Source organism: Pyxicephalus adspersus, chromosome 12 (genome assembly GCF_032062135.1).
Source record: "Pyxicephalus adspersus chromosome 12, UCB_Pads_2.0, whole genome shotgun sequence".
NCBI classification, from domain to species: domain Eukaryota; kingdom Metazoa; phylum Chordata; class Amphibia; order Anura; family Pyxicephalidae; genus Pyxicephalus; species Pyxicephalus adspersus.
In genome coordinates this window covers 14525327-14539092 of record NC_092869.1, presented here as the reverse complement: position 1 = coordinate 14539092, position 13766 = coordinate 14525327, and the positions used below count along the sequence as shown (strand labels likewise).

Sequence of the window (13766 nt, the reverse complement as noted above, 5' to 3'; positions counted from 1 at the left end):
CAGTTCGCCGCACTTTCTTGTTAGCTAGAGGCCTTATTTATGCAGTACTTGCACGTGTTTATTTGGCTGCAAATGGTGTTCAGAATCCACCCGTCGCTTCTAATTACTTGCCGCGCTGTAACGTCTCTAAGGACTGAATAATACTCCCTGAGTAAAAGCTGCTTGTGTCATTGTATTAGTGCCTCAGACTTGGTGTCGTCGAGGCCCGTTTGTAGCAGGTTGTTTATCCCGTGTAGGCGGGCGAGGTAGTAGGGAGGGTTGCCCCCTCCTACCCTTCGTCTACTCTTATTGCCGTCATGTCAGACAGTGTGGACTCCATCAACACTGGACGGATTATCAGCTACCGATGATGGCTGCGGCTTTTTCTCTTTATTATTTTATTTCCGGTGGGGGAGTATTCTAGCGGGAAACAACAGTGGGAGTAAGCCTGGGTAATAACCACTGCAGCCAAAATGGCGAAAGATGGGGGCTAATGTGACACAAAAGAAAGCGAACGCCACCACAGGCAGAGGGGAGAAGCAGTTACTGCAGATACAATTTATGTAAGGAAAATGGTTTTGACGATTCGATAATGACCTAAGCGTAGATAGCGTTACGGATCTGTATCAAGTGTAATTGCTTGTCTCTGCTATTCTGTACTGCACAGTATACATTCTCTCCTTGTCTTTGTAGGGGGAGGTCTTTTTTTTCCAGCGGAAATCATCACATTGTTCATATTCTAAAAGGTTTTTATCCTAGCACATTTCCTTCTACTCCTATTCCGATTTTTGAAATAAATAGATGTTTTAGGGAATGTGTTGTGCCAGACTGCTTGTTTTTCTTGCACAGATTCTGTTACAGTTCTCATGTCAAACATTTTTTAAAATTTCCTACTGCATTTTAATGGTCTGTCTGCTTCATTTCGTAGCTCAGTTGTTTTTCATGGTGGTTTTGGAGGGTAGTAGCATTTGGGAGTCAAATCTGTTTTGTAACATCTGAAAACTACAACTGGTCAGCTTGTTTTTGTAGTAATGTGAAGATAAACATATATGTACAACATTACTGAGGGGTCTGTTGATAAAGCAGTGAATCTGACATTCCCGAAACTATTCCTTGGTGGATAATCTTTTAGGACTATTTATTTCAATGGGTGTAATTGTTTCTCCAATAGTGAATGCCAAATTCAGTACTTTGTCCACACCCCTAGGTGTGAATAACAAATGCACAAGAAAACATGTAACCTTTCCCTGTTCTGTCACAGGTGCAGTCATATTTTTTTCCCTTCTTCTCTTTTGTATTTCAATTTTCGGCCATCTTGCTGGCCCGGTATTGCTTAACTCCTGTATATCCTACTCAAACGCACAGGAGTTCATTAGGTCCCGTCACCTGCAGGGGAAACGGATGATTGCTGAACTGCTCATGCGCAGCTCAACAAATTTGGTGGCCAGGCAGGTAAGAATACTTGTTACAGAAAGGGACGTAATCTATTTCTTTCTTTAATAAGGACCTGCCTGATGCCAAGTGTTGAAACCATTGGGCGCTCGTGGTGTAATATGTGTTTCTTCGTTTTACTGAACAGTTAAACTACATTTTTTTGCAACTTATTAACAGCAGTTCCCTACATTAATTTTTAACCAAATCCCGATACAAATTACAACTTTTAATACTTCAATCAGTATTTGGGACTTTTAAGGCACCATCTGTCTTAATATTTTTCTTTCCAAAAAGGACTTTTTTACCATATACTTTAATACAATTAGGTGATTACATATGACCAAATAATCTTATAAAAAAAACATTTTGTTTAAAACAACACGAGTACTAGCATGTATACAAACATACATGCTCTCTTTAGCATGCAACTAACAGAAACGTGCTATCCTCGACGTGTTTTGTGGATCGCGTCCACTTCAGGAAGAAAGCTCTTATTTCCAGTGGGTTGTTGTGAGCACCCAAAATAACACTGTTAATGCTGCCCCTTTTTACACAGTATACTCCCATTGAACTCCACAATCTCAAAAGCCAAACCAACAGCAAATAACCTCATGTTACAGAATGTAGCTGAAGCTTTGGATTTCATACATTCTGTTACATGAGGTTTGGCTGTTGATTTGGTTTTTGAGATTAAAAGTCCCAAATATTGTTCTAAGTATTAAAGTTGTAAACTAAATTTTTTATTACAAGCCTAAACTCCCCTATTTGAAATAAGAAATTATTGACCACAGATGATCCTAATATAAACCATGTGTCCAAAAGTTTGTGATCATGGTACCCTATTATGTCTTGTGATTTAGTTACCAAACTATTTTACTTTTGCTTTAATATGATAGCAAATTCAGTTATCTAGAAAATTTATATTAGATGTGATATTGAATATAAAGTATCTAATTAAGGCACATTTTACCTATCCCTCTCATAACAGTGCTTCTGCTTTTTTAAAGCGCTCGTTATTGAAATAAACTTTTATGTACATGGCTTCCCAGGTAATGCAAGTACTCAATGTTCATAAAAGTCAAATGCTTTCTCCCCCTGATACCTGTTGTAGTTCACATCAGCAAGTATTTACAATTCTGTATTGCTAAGTAATTGAGCTATGTTGGTTTTTGTTTAAGGGCAGATTTTTAAACTTGTGCATTTGCATTTTGATCAGGATAAGATCTGGACTTTGGACCATTGTAAAAACTTGATTTTTTTTTTGCCATTTTGTTTTTATATTTGTTGGTGTGCTCTGGATCACTTCCAAGCCTTAGCTGTCAGACAGATGACCTAACATTTGACTCTAGAATGGTTTGCCATACAGAACAGTGCGAATAATCTTTCTAGCTTTAAACAATACATTTTTAAACTGTTTTAAATTGGCCTGAAAATCCTTCCCAGACTCATGGGCTGCAACACTTATGTCTCTAAGATCATTGCTGCTGTCTTGGTACTTTCTTTCCTTCTTGGTATTGTGTTAACACACATATGAATGCACCAGACCAGAAAACATTGCTTTTATGGAGGTGGTCACATGTGTTTATCAATTAATAAAGTATATTTGATTAGCAGCACCTGCTTTGTACTCTCTTAATAACTATGGAGTTGATGTATTTATTTTTTACACACTACTTCTGCATTTTGTCTTAGTCTTAGTTTTTTCTTGTATATGAATTGTCATTCTCATAAGTTTGCATTTATTTGTTTATTTCATATACAGTTATATTTTGATGTCTATTAGTCCTCTAAAGAAGCCAATTTAGGCAAAACCTGTCAGGACACAACTCCTACTTCATCATTTACCGTATTTTTCGGACTATAAGACGCTCCGGCCTATAAGACGCACCCAATTTTAAAGGAGAAAAACCTAGAAAAAAAAGATTCTGAACAAAATACTAAAAAATCACTCTGTGTCAATGTATCGCCTTCTAATCACTCTGTGTCAATGTATCCCCTTCTAATCACTCTGACACAGAGTGATCAGAAGGGGATACATTGACACAGAGTGATTAGAAGGGGATACATTGACACAATGTATCCCCTTCTGATCACCCTGTGCCAAAAAATCATACTCACCCGATACCGCGATCCCGCGATGCTGTGGGCTTCTTCTTCTCCTCGCTCTCCTCCTGGCTGCAGCGCGTCTCCTCCTCTGAGAGAGGAGAAGCCGACATGCATACCCCCGCGATCCCATAAGCAGGCTGGATCAGCCTGCTTACCGGATCGCGAGGGCACGTGTGCCGGCTTCTCCTCGCTCAGAGGAGGAGGAGGAGACACGAGCTGCAGCCGGGAGGAGAGCCAGGAGAAGCCGGCACCCGTGCCCTCGCGATCCCGTAAGCAGGCTGATCCAGCCTGCTTATGAGATCGCGGGGGCACGGGTGTCGGCTTCTCCTGGCTCTCCTCCTGGCTGCAGCGCGTCTCCTCCTCTGAGAGAGGAGAAGCCGACATGCATACCCCCGCGATCCCATAAGCAGGCTGATCCAGCCTGCTTACCGGATCGCGAGGGCACGTGTGCCGGCTTCTCCTCGCTCAGAGGAGGAGGAGACACGCGCTGCAGCCGGGAGGAGAGCGAGGAGAAGAAGCACGCAGCATCGCGGGATCGCGGTATCGGATGAGTATGATTTTTTTAATTATATTTAACATGTATTCGGTGTATAAGACGCACCCACTTTTCCCCCCCAGTTTTGGGGAAGAAAAAGTGCGTCTTATAGTCCGAAAAATACGGTACTTCTTTGCGCCCACCTCATTCAATTAGGAGTCTGTCTAGCTCCCCCGAAACCCCCCACCTCATAGCAGGTTGCTAAAGGGGTACTATTGAATTTAGGAAACATATATACCAATTGTGATGTATAACATTGTATATGTTTTGTCTTTATTTGATGTTTAATACACTGCTGCATTTTAAATACCCTACTTTTCTTCATTCTTTATTAGTCTTAGTTAATACACGTGTCAATCTTTGTCATGTTGTTGTTCTTATGGGGTTGTGTTTACCTAAGGTTAGACCTGTCAAGGACCAGATTTTTTTTTTTTTTTTTTTTTTTTTTTTTTTTTTTTTAATGTCCTGATTGATAAAATCCTACAGTTAAAAGGGATGCACTTTTTTTTCTCTCTCATGACTGTATATACATACAGATGACCCCTTTGGGAAAAGTAACTTTGTTCTAAAGGAGTCAGAGTGTATGCCTTGGCTCTGATAGGGTTGTATATCCTAGGTGTGTGTGGACAGAAATGCGTGTATATATATATATATATATATATATATATATATATATATATATAATATATAATGAATGTGTGAACACTCACTGTGTAGGTACAATAAAGTGTGTTTTAAAGTTGAATGTTCTATAGACACAAGACCAATGTTGGTCAGTACATGGTCATGCCATGTCTTTGTGTAGCTTCAGATATTGAAGAAATTACGAATATACAGTTACCAACATAATTGGCTCTTTTTTTTTTCTGATTTAAAAGGGAGAAATGTTTTCTTCAATTATCTTCCAGTACTGCAGACCTTAAAGTGGAACTCAAGTTTCCATTATTGGACGAGCCAATATTGTATAAAGGGACAGGTGATGCAATAATGTTTTACCTGATAATCGCTCAATGTTTCTGTTGCCAAAGCTGAGCTGTCGATGCATGGTTTCAGCTTTGGTTGCCAGGGGAACCCTTTGCAGAGGATGAATGAACTCCCATGCACCTGCTCAGGAGTTTTTGTCACCCAAGCATGGCCAGTGAAAATAGCTGAAGATCGTCGGTAGGAGCAAGTATAGAATGAAGATAGCTGTACCCTTTCTTGGAACGTGAATAGGTGAGTAAACCAGATTTGGTCCCGCTTTAAGATGATTCATCCTCTTATAAAATGGTTAAACACCTCCTGCCCCCCTTTACCTCATGTTATCAATATTAGGAAAGGAGACAAACTTATCCAACCTCTTAGAGCTTTGAGCATGTGCCGACTCCCAGTGTTTGTTCAAAAAAATGAAAAGAAAGAAAGGAGAAACTGGGTTCCGGCAATTCAAATATATAAAACATGTTGGTCATGTCAACATATACATAGTATATTCTCAACTCACCCCTGAAGAAGCCCTTTAGCGAACACTTCAGGACATGGGACGTAATTGCTCTGGCCATATGACCATAGGGAACTATATAGTTAATGGTCTCAGATCCCATTTAAATGGGTTTGACTATCACTAATCTATGTATATGGTGATATGACTGAATTGGTTCATTACATGTAGCGTATTTTCCAGCGCATAGGACGACTGGGCGTATAAGACGACCCCCAACTGATTGGTTAGAGTGGTCTGCCAATCAGTTGGGGGTCGTCTAATACGCCCAGTATTGTACTGTTCCTTCTGCCTGTCAGATCTTGCTATTGTGCGAGAACTGAGAGGCAGAAGGAACCGTACAGTACTGGTAATTGGAAGAGGGATACAGGAGGAGGTAACAGCCTACACTCCCCCTCGCGCCCTCCACACTCCCCCTCTGCTGGAGAGCCAATCCAGGCTCACGTTCTCCTCTGTGTGCAGCTTCCTTCCCCTTGCTTCATACTCCCTGCACAGAGCGGGGACTCGGCCGCGGCGGCCATATGGAGCAAGGGAAAGCAAGCTTTAAGTAAGTACCCGGCGTATAAGACGACCCCCGACTTTGGCACAGATTTTTCGGGGTTAAAAAGTCGTCTTATACGCCGCAAAATACGGTATTTGTAACCTTTGATGTTTATTATATTTAAAATGCCAAACTGAAATCCCAGTTTCTCCTTGCTTTCTATTAATTGATCCCCCAGTTTAGATTAAAATGGGTCAACACAAAGTTTCTTTATCCCGATATCATGTCCATTGAGTCTGAGGTTCCCTTTTCTGGTTGATATCTACTTCAAGGTCAGATGCTTTTCTGCCATTTGCCAGAAGGTTCCCCTGTCTTTCTGGGTTCTTTCTTAATTTGGTCTAGGGCCAGTGTTGAAGCCCCTGGAGCTTGCCCCATGCTCTCCTCCTGAGTGGAGTTTGCTCTACAGGGAGTCCTGGTGGATGCTGTATCTCAAGCACCTTCTGGACTTTTCTCAAGCCTAATTCCCAGTTTGTGACATCTCTTGCCTTGGGGCAATGTCAAGCTTCTCCCTGATTACTCTACAATTGAGCTAGATGGTGTAAGAAGTCATACAAGATAAACTAACCTGCAGGCTGGGTGGGGGCTGCATACAATGGGAGTGATGCACTCTTATGTATGCTACTGAGAGATGTCCCACTAGATTTACTCAGTCCGTGGTATGATTTATAGTGGCTTACAATAACTACTTCCAGAGAAAAAGATTATTCCCTTTGAAGAGTAAAAAAGGAAAAAGTGTCCAAGGATGGTCGCAGCCTTTCAAAGTCTCCTATAATTCTTTTGAAAGATCAGGTAATGGTAAGGACTTGATGGAAAAACTTAAACATTTTAAGGAAGAATTGGGATGCCAAATTCTTGGTTAGGACAGCACTAGCAGCTGCCTGCATTTCCATGAATGTGGATGTTTGGATGGAAAGAGTATCATGGCATATGGAACAAGTTCCTAGAATAAATGCTTTTCTTGCAGAATTAGCAACTGACTCACCAAGACATGGAACTTTAGCTTATTTAACTAGGAGAACCATCTGTGTTTTTAAGGACTGCAAAATCTCACTTAGGCAGCAACGAAGGCACAGGAACAGAAAAAAAGACCCCTGAATAGTCCAGCCTCTAGTAACAGAAACAAAGTCCTCTCTGACCTCAGGATAGGTTTTAGTTTTTCATGGTTATCTGTTGGTGGCCCAAAAGACTTTCTTTCCTCAGGGCAATGTGGAAAAGATGGACAAGTCGGGCCATGACATATTGCACTGGGGGAAGTAATGAAGAATCTAGGCCTTGGGACATCTTCCATCCTGGTGGTTTCCTGGGCCCTTTAAAACTACCTCCTATTGTCATGTGACCAAGTCTAGAACACTCTGGACTTGATGGTTCAAGTATTCATTCAGGTCAGACATTTGTTGGATGGGTACATGTGTCCTCTTACCAGGGGAGAAGATGGTCTTAAAAAATTCCCCTACAGATCACTATAGATGCCAGTTCCTGGGAGTCACGAGTCCCCACTAGTGGTCTTTAGGCACAGGGATGGTGGTAACCTTAACACAGTCTGCCATCTTCGAGTGCAGGAGAAACCTTTTCAGTGAAGGAGCCATTGTGTGTTTCAGACAAATATCAAAGGACAAGATCTTTGGGTCCTATTGTACAACTCTATGACAGCAGCCTACTTAAATCTTTAAGGAGGTACCTGGTCATATGGTCTATTAGCTCTCTGTTTTTAGTAGAGGCAAATTTCACTTCAATCTCTGTTGTTCATATAAAGCTGCCCTAAAACCTCATAGCTCAGTCAAAAACAGATTTGTTACAACTGGAAACTAAACAAGCAGTATCTTTGAGCAGTAAGAGTGGGTGGGTATCTGAAATTCTGTTTGCTCTAGCACACATAACATGTACAGGGAGGACAGTATACAATATAAGGTCTATATTTCATTTCAATCATGCTAAGGTGATGTAGTGGGAAGGGGTATTTATCAAAGCAGCTGACTTGTTTACCAGTATTCACAAAAAAGGAACCTATGAACACTCATGTTTTCTCATTTTATTTCCAAATTAACCGTGTTGTTGCTATGCTGCAAATGTTATAGCAGGGGAAAGCTGGTTGCCTTGGCTGCAAAAATGCATAAAAAGGTGGTGCCTGGGACTTTATGGCTTTTGATTGATGGCTGGGAGGCTGTTGTTCACTTCCATTCCAGTTGTAGACTTAGCCTTAATGTATTTTTATTAACTGTACTACTAATCATACTATCAATACTAAAATCAAAATACTAAACTAGACCATATTTTGAGTCTAAAGAACTTCTATAAAAACAAAAATTGAGTTGTTGGCCATTTACCTTTTTGCCTGCATGTAGCACTTTGGAGGAACTAAATTACAGGGGGCTGACAAGTGGATCTGAGTTTAGGTGGGTGTTGTCGATTTGTATATCTTTTAATATACATTTTATGGTTCAATATATTTCAGTAAAGACATTTTTACTTAATAATACAAAAAAGAGAGTACAAAAAAGGACACAGATCAATAAAAACAACAAAATGAAGAGGGTAGGTATGTCAGATATTTTTTATATGTTTCATAAGAAATGTAGCGAACCGCAAGCAAATAGTAATACAATATGTCAATAACAGAAAACAAAGAAGCAAGATTTTTATGATAAAGTATCAAGTTGTATTACTCAGTAAAGGGTGGGGCACCAATCTTAGTTTTTAATTTGATTGAGGTACTGCAGTGCTACCAACGGGCATAAAATTTGTCTAAACGGTCATTGTCAAAGGGCTTTATTTCCTCCATCCTCATACCCTCATTTACTCTCGTGACCTAGAGAGGGAAGGGGGGGGGGGGGGGGGGATGTCTGTTTCCAGCTTATGAGCATTTTGTACAGCGCTGAAACCAAGTGGTGTGGCATCTCCAAAGTTGGTCTACGTGTATGTGTGGAGAGGTGTAGGCTTTTAGTAAATTTGTACAATTTTCTAATAAGCAGCCAGGGATGTGAGCCAGTGGGTCTGTCACCTGAAAGCACTAAAGTGTACCCTCTGTGGGTTCAACAAAATGGTGGGCCTGAGGACAGAAATTCCCTTTCTGTAAAAAGCCTAGGGGGGTTGTCAATTTAAGGTGGCAAGGAGGACAGATCAAAACTATTGGCCCTAAGTGAACGCCCCAACTTTAAATGAATTGGTGCCTGGGCCGACCATAGTCTCAAACCAGTATGCAATTAAAAAGGGACATCAAGTAGAGATTGGGCAATGGTTTTGAGTACCGTGTTTCCCCAAAAATAAGACCTACCCTGAAAATAAACTCCTCGCATGCTAATAAAAATAAAATGGAATTAAAAGCCCTACCCCAAAAGTAAGCCCTATGGGCTTCTTCGGAGAGTGCGGTCACATGGTACGTGGAGGGATACCAAGAGAACAGAGAGGGCAGGAGATTTTAAAAGCACTGGAGCAAGGGGTCAAGAAATTGCAGGGTGGTAATTAACCTCTTCTGGTGTGACACTACAACTTTAATAGGAGGTTGGTGGACTCTCTTTTCAAAGGGTCGTTGCTAGTATTTCATTCATTAGCAGCAATGCATATTTATTGATTTTTATTTTTTTTTTTTCATTAATCCTTTTTGTCCATTCTTATTTATGACTTGTTGTATATAACAGAAATGTAAATTTGACAGGTCACAGGTAACAGAGGTATCTTTCTATAGATTTTTTTGTACATGAGAAAAATAAAACATCCCCTGAAAGTAAACCCTAATGTGATTTTCAGAGGTAAAATTAATATAAGATCCTGTCTTATTTTTGGGGAAACGATAGGAGTTATGAGCAAATGAAAAATAGCTATAGTCTCTATGAGAAGGATGAGAAATTCGATAGGCTACTTCCAGACCGACCCTCTGCCAAATATGTTTAATCTTTACCAGGGTTGCTGCAGGGACAGAGGAGCACCCAGTGGAGGTGTCTTCTCTCCGGACCAGCGGCAAATGAAAATCCCCACCAAGGATCAGATTATGATAACTGAACTTTGTAAGGATCTTTTCTAGATTGAAAAAAAAGGAAATTGATCGTTGTTAGGAGCATTATTATTGGCCAGTGTGAAAATTCGGTCATTGTGTCTAATCGTAAGGAGTAGATAGCGTCCTAGAGTATCAGCCTGGGATTGCAGGATTTAAGGAGTGAAAGATTTATGAAATGCAATGGATACCCCTTTGGATTTAGCATGGGGGTTGGTGCTATGAAACCATGTGGGAAAATAAGAACTTTTAAAAGGTAGTACTGAATTAAAATAGGTTTCCTGGAAAAAGAGAATTTTAGTTTTAACATTATGAAAATGGTAGAGTATTTGGTTCCGTTTCTCAGGCACATTGAAATTGTCATCTCTAAATGTCCAGGGCTTTAAACAGTCAACCGCCATCAGAAAACTTCAGACGAGAGACATGATTAATTGTCTTGTTCTTGGACAACATAGGAACAAATAGGCAATAGTACTGGTATGGAGACAGAGATAGGAAAAAGGGGAGGAGGTAGGTATACCATCCCGAAATGGTGTGAAAAACTAAAGTGTGTGCCACAACATATTACGTCAAGGTCCCTAAGTGGGGTAACATGGTCGGCGGGGGGGGGGGAAGCTCCCGTGCCCAATCAACCCAAGGTTGAGAACTAAACAAAATTGTATCAAGTGCAGCATTACTATAAACCTTTTATGTGATTAAAGTGTCAGGCACAGTGGGCATCTAGTAGTGAGCTAGTGCACAAAAGTACAATTATATCAGTAGGAAATAGTTGAAAAGCTAGAAATAATCACAAGCCTGCAGTCAAAATAGGGTAGTATCGATGATGCTGAAGCATAGATTTATTACACAGTAAACATAAGAACTAAGTCCAAGAACATGATACATTCCTGATATAAGGTATACTCATCAGCCGGTGGTCCTACAAGACTCCAACCTGGATAGAAAACCAGATGAGGAGAAGTCCCGTGAGACTCGGCCATCATGGACCACCAGAGTAGCAGTCGGGGAGGCCGTCTTCCGCGGGCTCTTGCGTTTGTGCAAAGTCCATGGAGAAGGCTTAGGAAGATCCAGCGGAGGTGATAAACTGGACAATCCGGTATGGAGAGATCAGAAAGTCCCAAGGCATGTTGGAAAGAGTGTGAGTCTTCAAGGTGCTGGAAGGATGCTGATTTCACATTATTAAAGGTGATTAGCTGATAAGGGATACCCGCACGGTACTTAAGATTATGTGGTCGAAGCACCTCCAGGACAGGTTTAAGCGCTCTATGTCGAGATAAAGTATGGCAAGAAAGGTCCTGCATGAGTTTAATTGGCAGACTATTAAACTGTATGGTGGCTTGGGAGCGAGCTACTTTCATAATGTCCATGAAGGCAGTATGAGTAAATCCTGCAAATAATGTCACGTGGGCATGCTGGATTTTGTGATTTGGGGCCCAGGGCCCTGTGGATCAGATCTACTTCTGTGAAATGATCAGCATTCTTTTGTAATAAATCAATAAAGATGGCAGTCACAGCTGGTAGCAGTTTCTCTGTACTTATTGTTTCAAGGAATCTAATGTTAACGCCTGTTTCCCAAATCATCATGCTGGTAAATTAACCGATGAAGGGGCATGGAGTGTGCATTGAGGGCCTCCGTGTGCTTCACTACATATCCTCTATTTCCTCCATTCTGCTTCTGATATCTCTTTAAGGTCAGCCACTCCAGACCTATATGTGCCCTCCATCCGTTGGGCTAAGGAATCGGTCAACTTTTGTGGGAAGTACTTTGAGGAAGGATTCAAGATCTTCCAACCGCATGTTGCTACCAGTGAAACTGGAGGCAGGGAAGCTGGGTACATGTGTGTCCTGCTCGAAAGGTTCTTCAGGACTGCTTGGGGGCCCAGAAATTGAGGATCAGGGCTCACCTGTGTGAAAGCATTGGCTGTCGGCAGCCGGCGCCATGTTGCCACCATGCTGACTGCAGGTTGCAGGCATGGAGGAGGTGTCCGTGTTTCCCCATTGGGAATGATTGCCTGCCAGAAAGGTTTGCTGAAGCCATGGGAGAAGCAAAAAAAGCTGGTAGGAGACAGGAGCCCTCGTTCCGTGTGTCCTACTCTGCCATGTGCAAAGCCACAACCTCCTAAATTATACATTTTAAACATAGTCAAAGTTGTTGTTTATATTGGAAAAAAAAAAACCTTTTTCCAAAGTTGTATGAGACAATATAAAAATGTAACCATCCTACAACAAATTGTATGGATTTCTTCAGTTACATAGGTAACTGAGTAAGTTTAGTAAGTTTCTGCTTTTCCCTTTATACTGAACTTTGAGATAATGCAGCATAATTGTGTACATGATGTCCTTGAACAAAAAATTTAATTTTGCTTTATCAGTAAGTAATGTAAATAATGCAATATTTTAAAGCATTCCTATGGCAATTTTGTCTTGCAGTTTTTGTTGCTTTTATTTTGTAAGCATCTTCTAGTTTGTAGCAATGCAATACACTTCCGTGAACCCGGTATTTGTACGGGGGACATGGTCTGTGGCTCTGGCCAGTACGCCCCACCAGCCGGGTCCTTCTCCTGACTCAGCTCTAATCAGCGGGACCCCAGAGCCGCAGACCACCAAAATTTACCCAGGTCGGCGACTGCTGCACTAGATCACATACAGCTAGAATTTCATGTATTGTTGTCTATGCAATGTCTGATCATTGTGTAAGGCGCAGATTCCTGCACTGCACCACGCATGGTGTAAATGAAGACTTACTAAGGGAAATTACACATTGTTTTGTTGCATAATAATTTTCTTTTGCTTATAAGACTGTTTGTTTTTAAAAGCCATAAAGATTTTAGGTCACTTCTTTTGATTTACTCATAAAATGAAATACACATAGTCCACGTTAATTTAGTTAACGACTTACAATACGAGGCGGGCTTCCCTGCTGCTTGTGTGCAGGACTGAGGCTGGATAGGAGGAGGGGGTCGTTTTGCATGACTTGCAGAAGAAATCTTTTGCTAAACACAGCTGAGGTTGTGTGTGATTCTAAGGACTGAGCTCTTCTGTACGCTCCTGTAACTTTTTAATGACCTAGAAAAACTCAGCTTTTTTTTTTTGCTTTGTGATTAACTCACACTGAGGATTTTTTACAGTAACTGACGCCATGCTGCCTAAAATATGACAAACTTCTGTCCTAATTGCATTGCAATATTTAATAAAATAGTGTACCTGTTCCGACTTACATACAAATTCAACTTAAGAGCAAACCTACAGTCCTCGTATGTAACCCGGGGACTAACTGTATAGTTCATGCAATGTTACGATGCTTGTTGCTTTGTATTTCTTTATGACCCTTCCAAATGATAGAAACAAACGTTTTCTGAAGGCATTATGTCCCAGCCTAATTTTTTATCAACTAGGTTTTGCTGGTAACTGTGTTAGGACAGCTGTAAAAGCTAATGCTCTTAGAACTTTAAATTAGGTTACCTCCACCCCATCTCCATAAATGGCTAAAGAGGATAGGTTTAAGGGTAAATAATTTTAGGTTCAAAGAATTGAATTTCTCATCTAGGAATACAGGAATACCCCGAACATTTGCGCTTTTGAATCTGGCTTCACAAATTTGCGTATTTTTTCCTTGGAACCTGTAAGAAAATGTCCAGTTTCCCTTATCGCTTTTCTTGCAAGACAGTATCTTCACTAAGTCTCTATTAGCTTAATATTCGCATAG

The 13766-nt window shown here is 40.8% G+C and overlaps 1 protein-coding gene across 7 annotated transcripts in view; it reads left to right on the top strand.

Moving 5' to 3' along the window:
* The window catches only part of MTA1 (metastasis associated 1), a 112985-nt gene that overhangs the window by 791 nt on the left and 98428 nt on the right, over positions 1-13766 (top strand). The window contains exon 1 of one of the 7 annotated variants that reach the window (XM_072429016.1): positions 275-542. The exons of the other annotated variants lie outside the window; for them this stretch is intronic. The gene's annotated coding sequence lies outside the window, so the exon portion shown is untranslated. Of the gene's footprint in view, positions 1-274; positions 543-13766 lie in introns of those variants that run through there. 7 annotated transcript variants of the gene reach the window in all.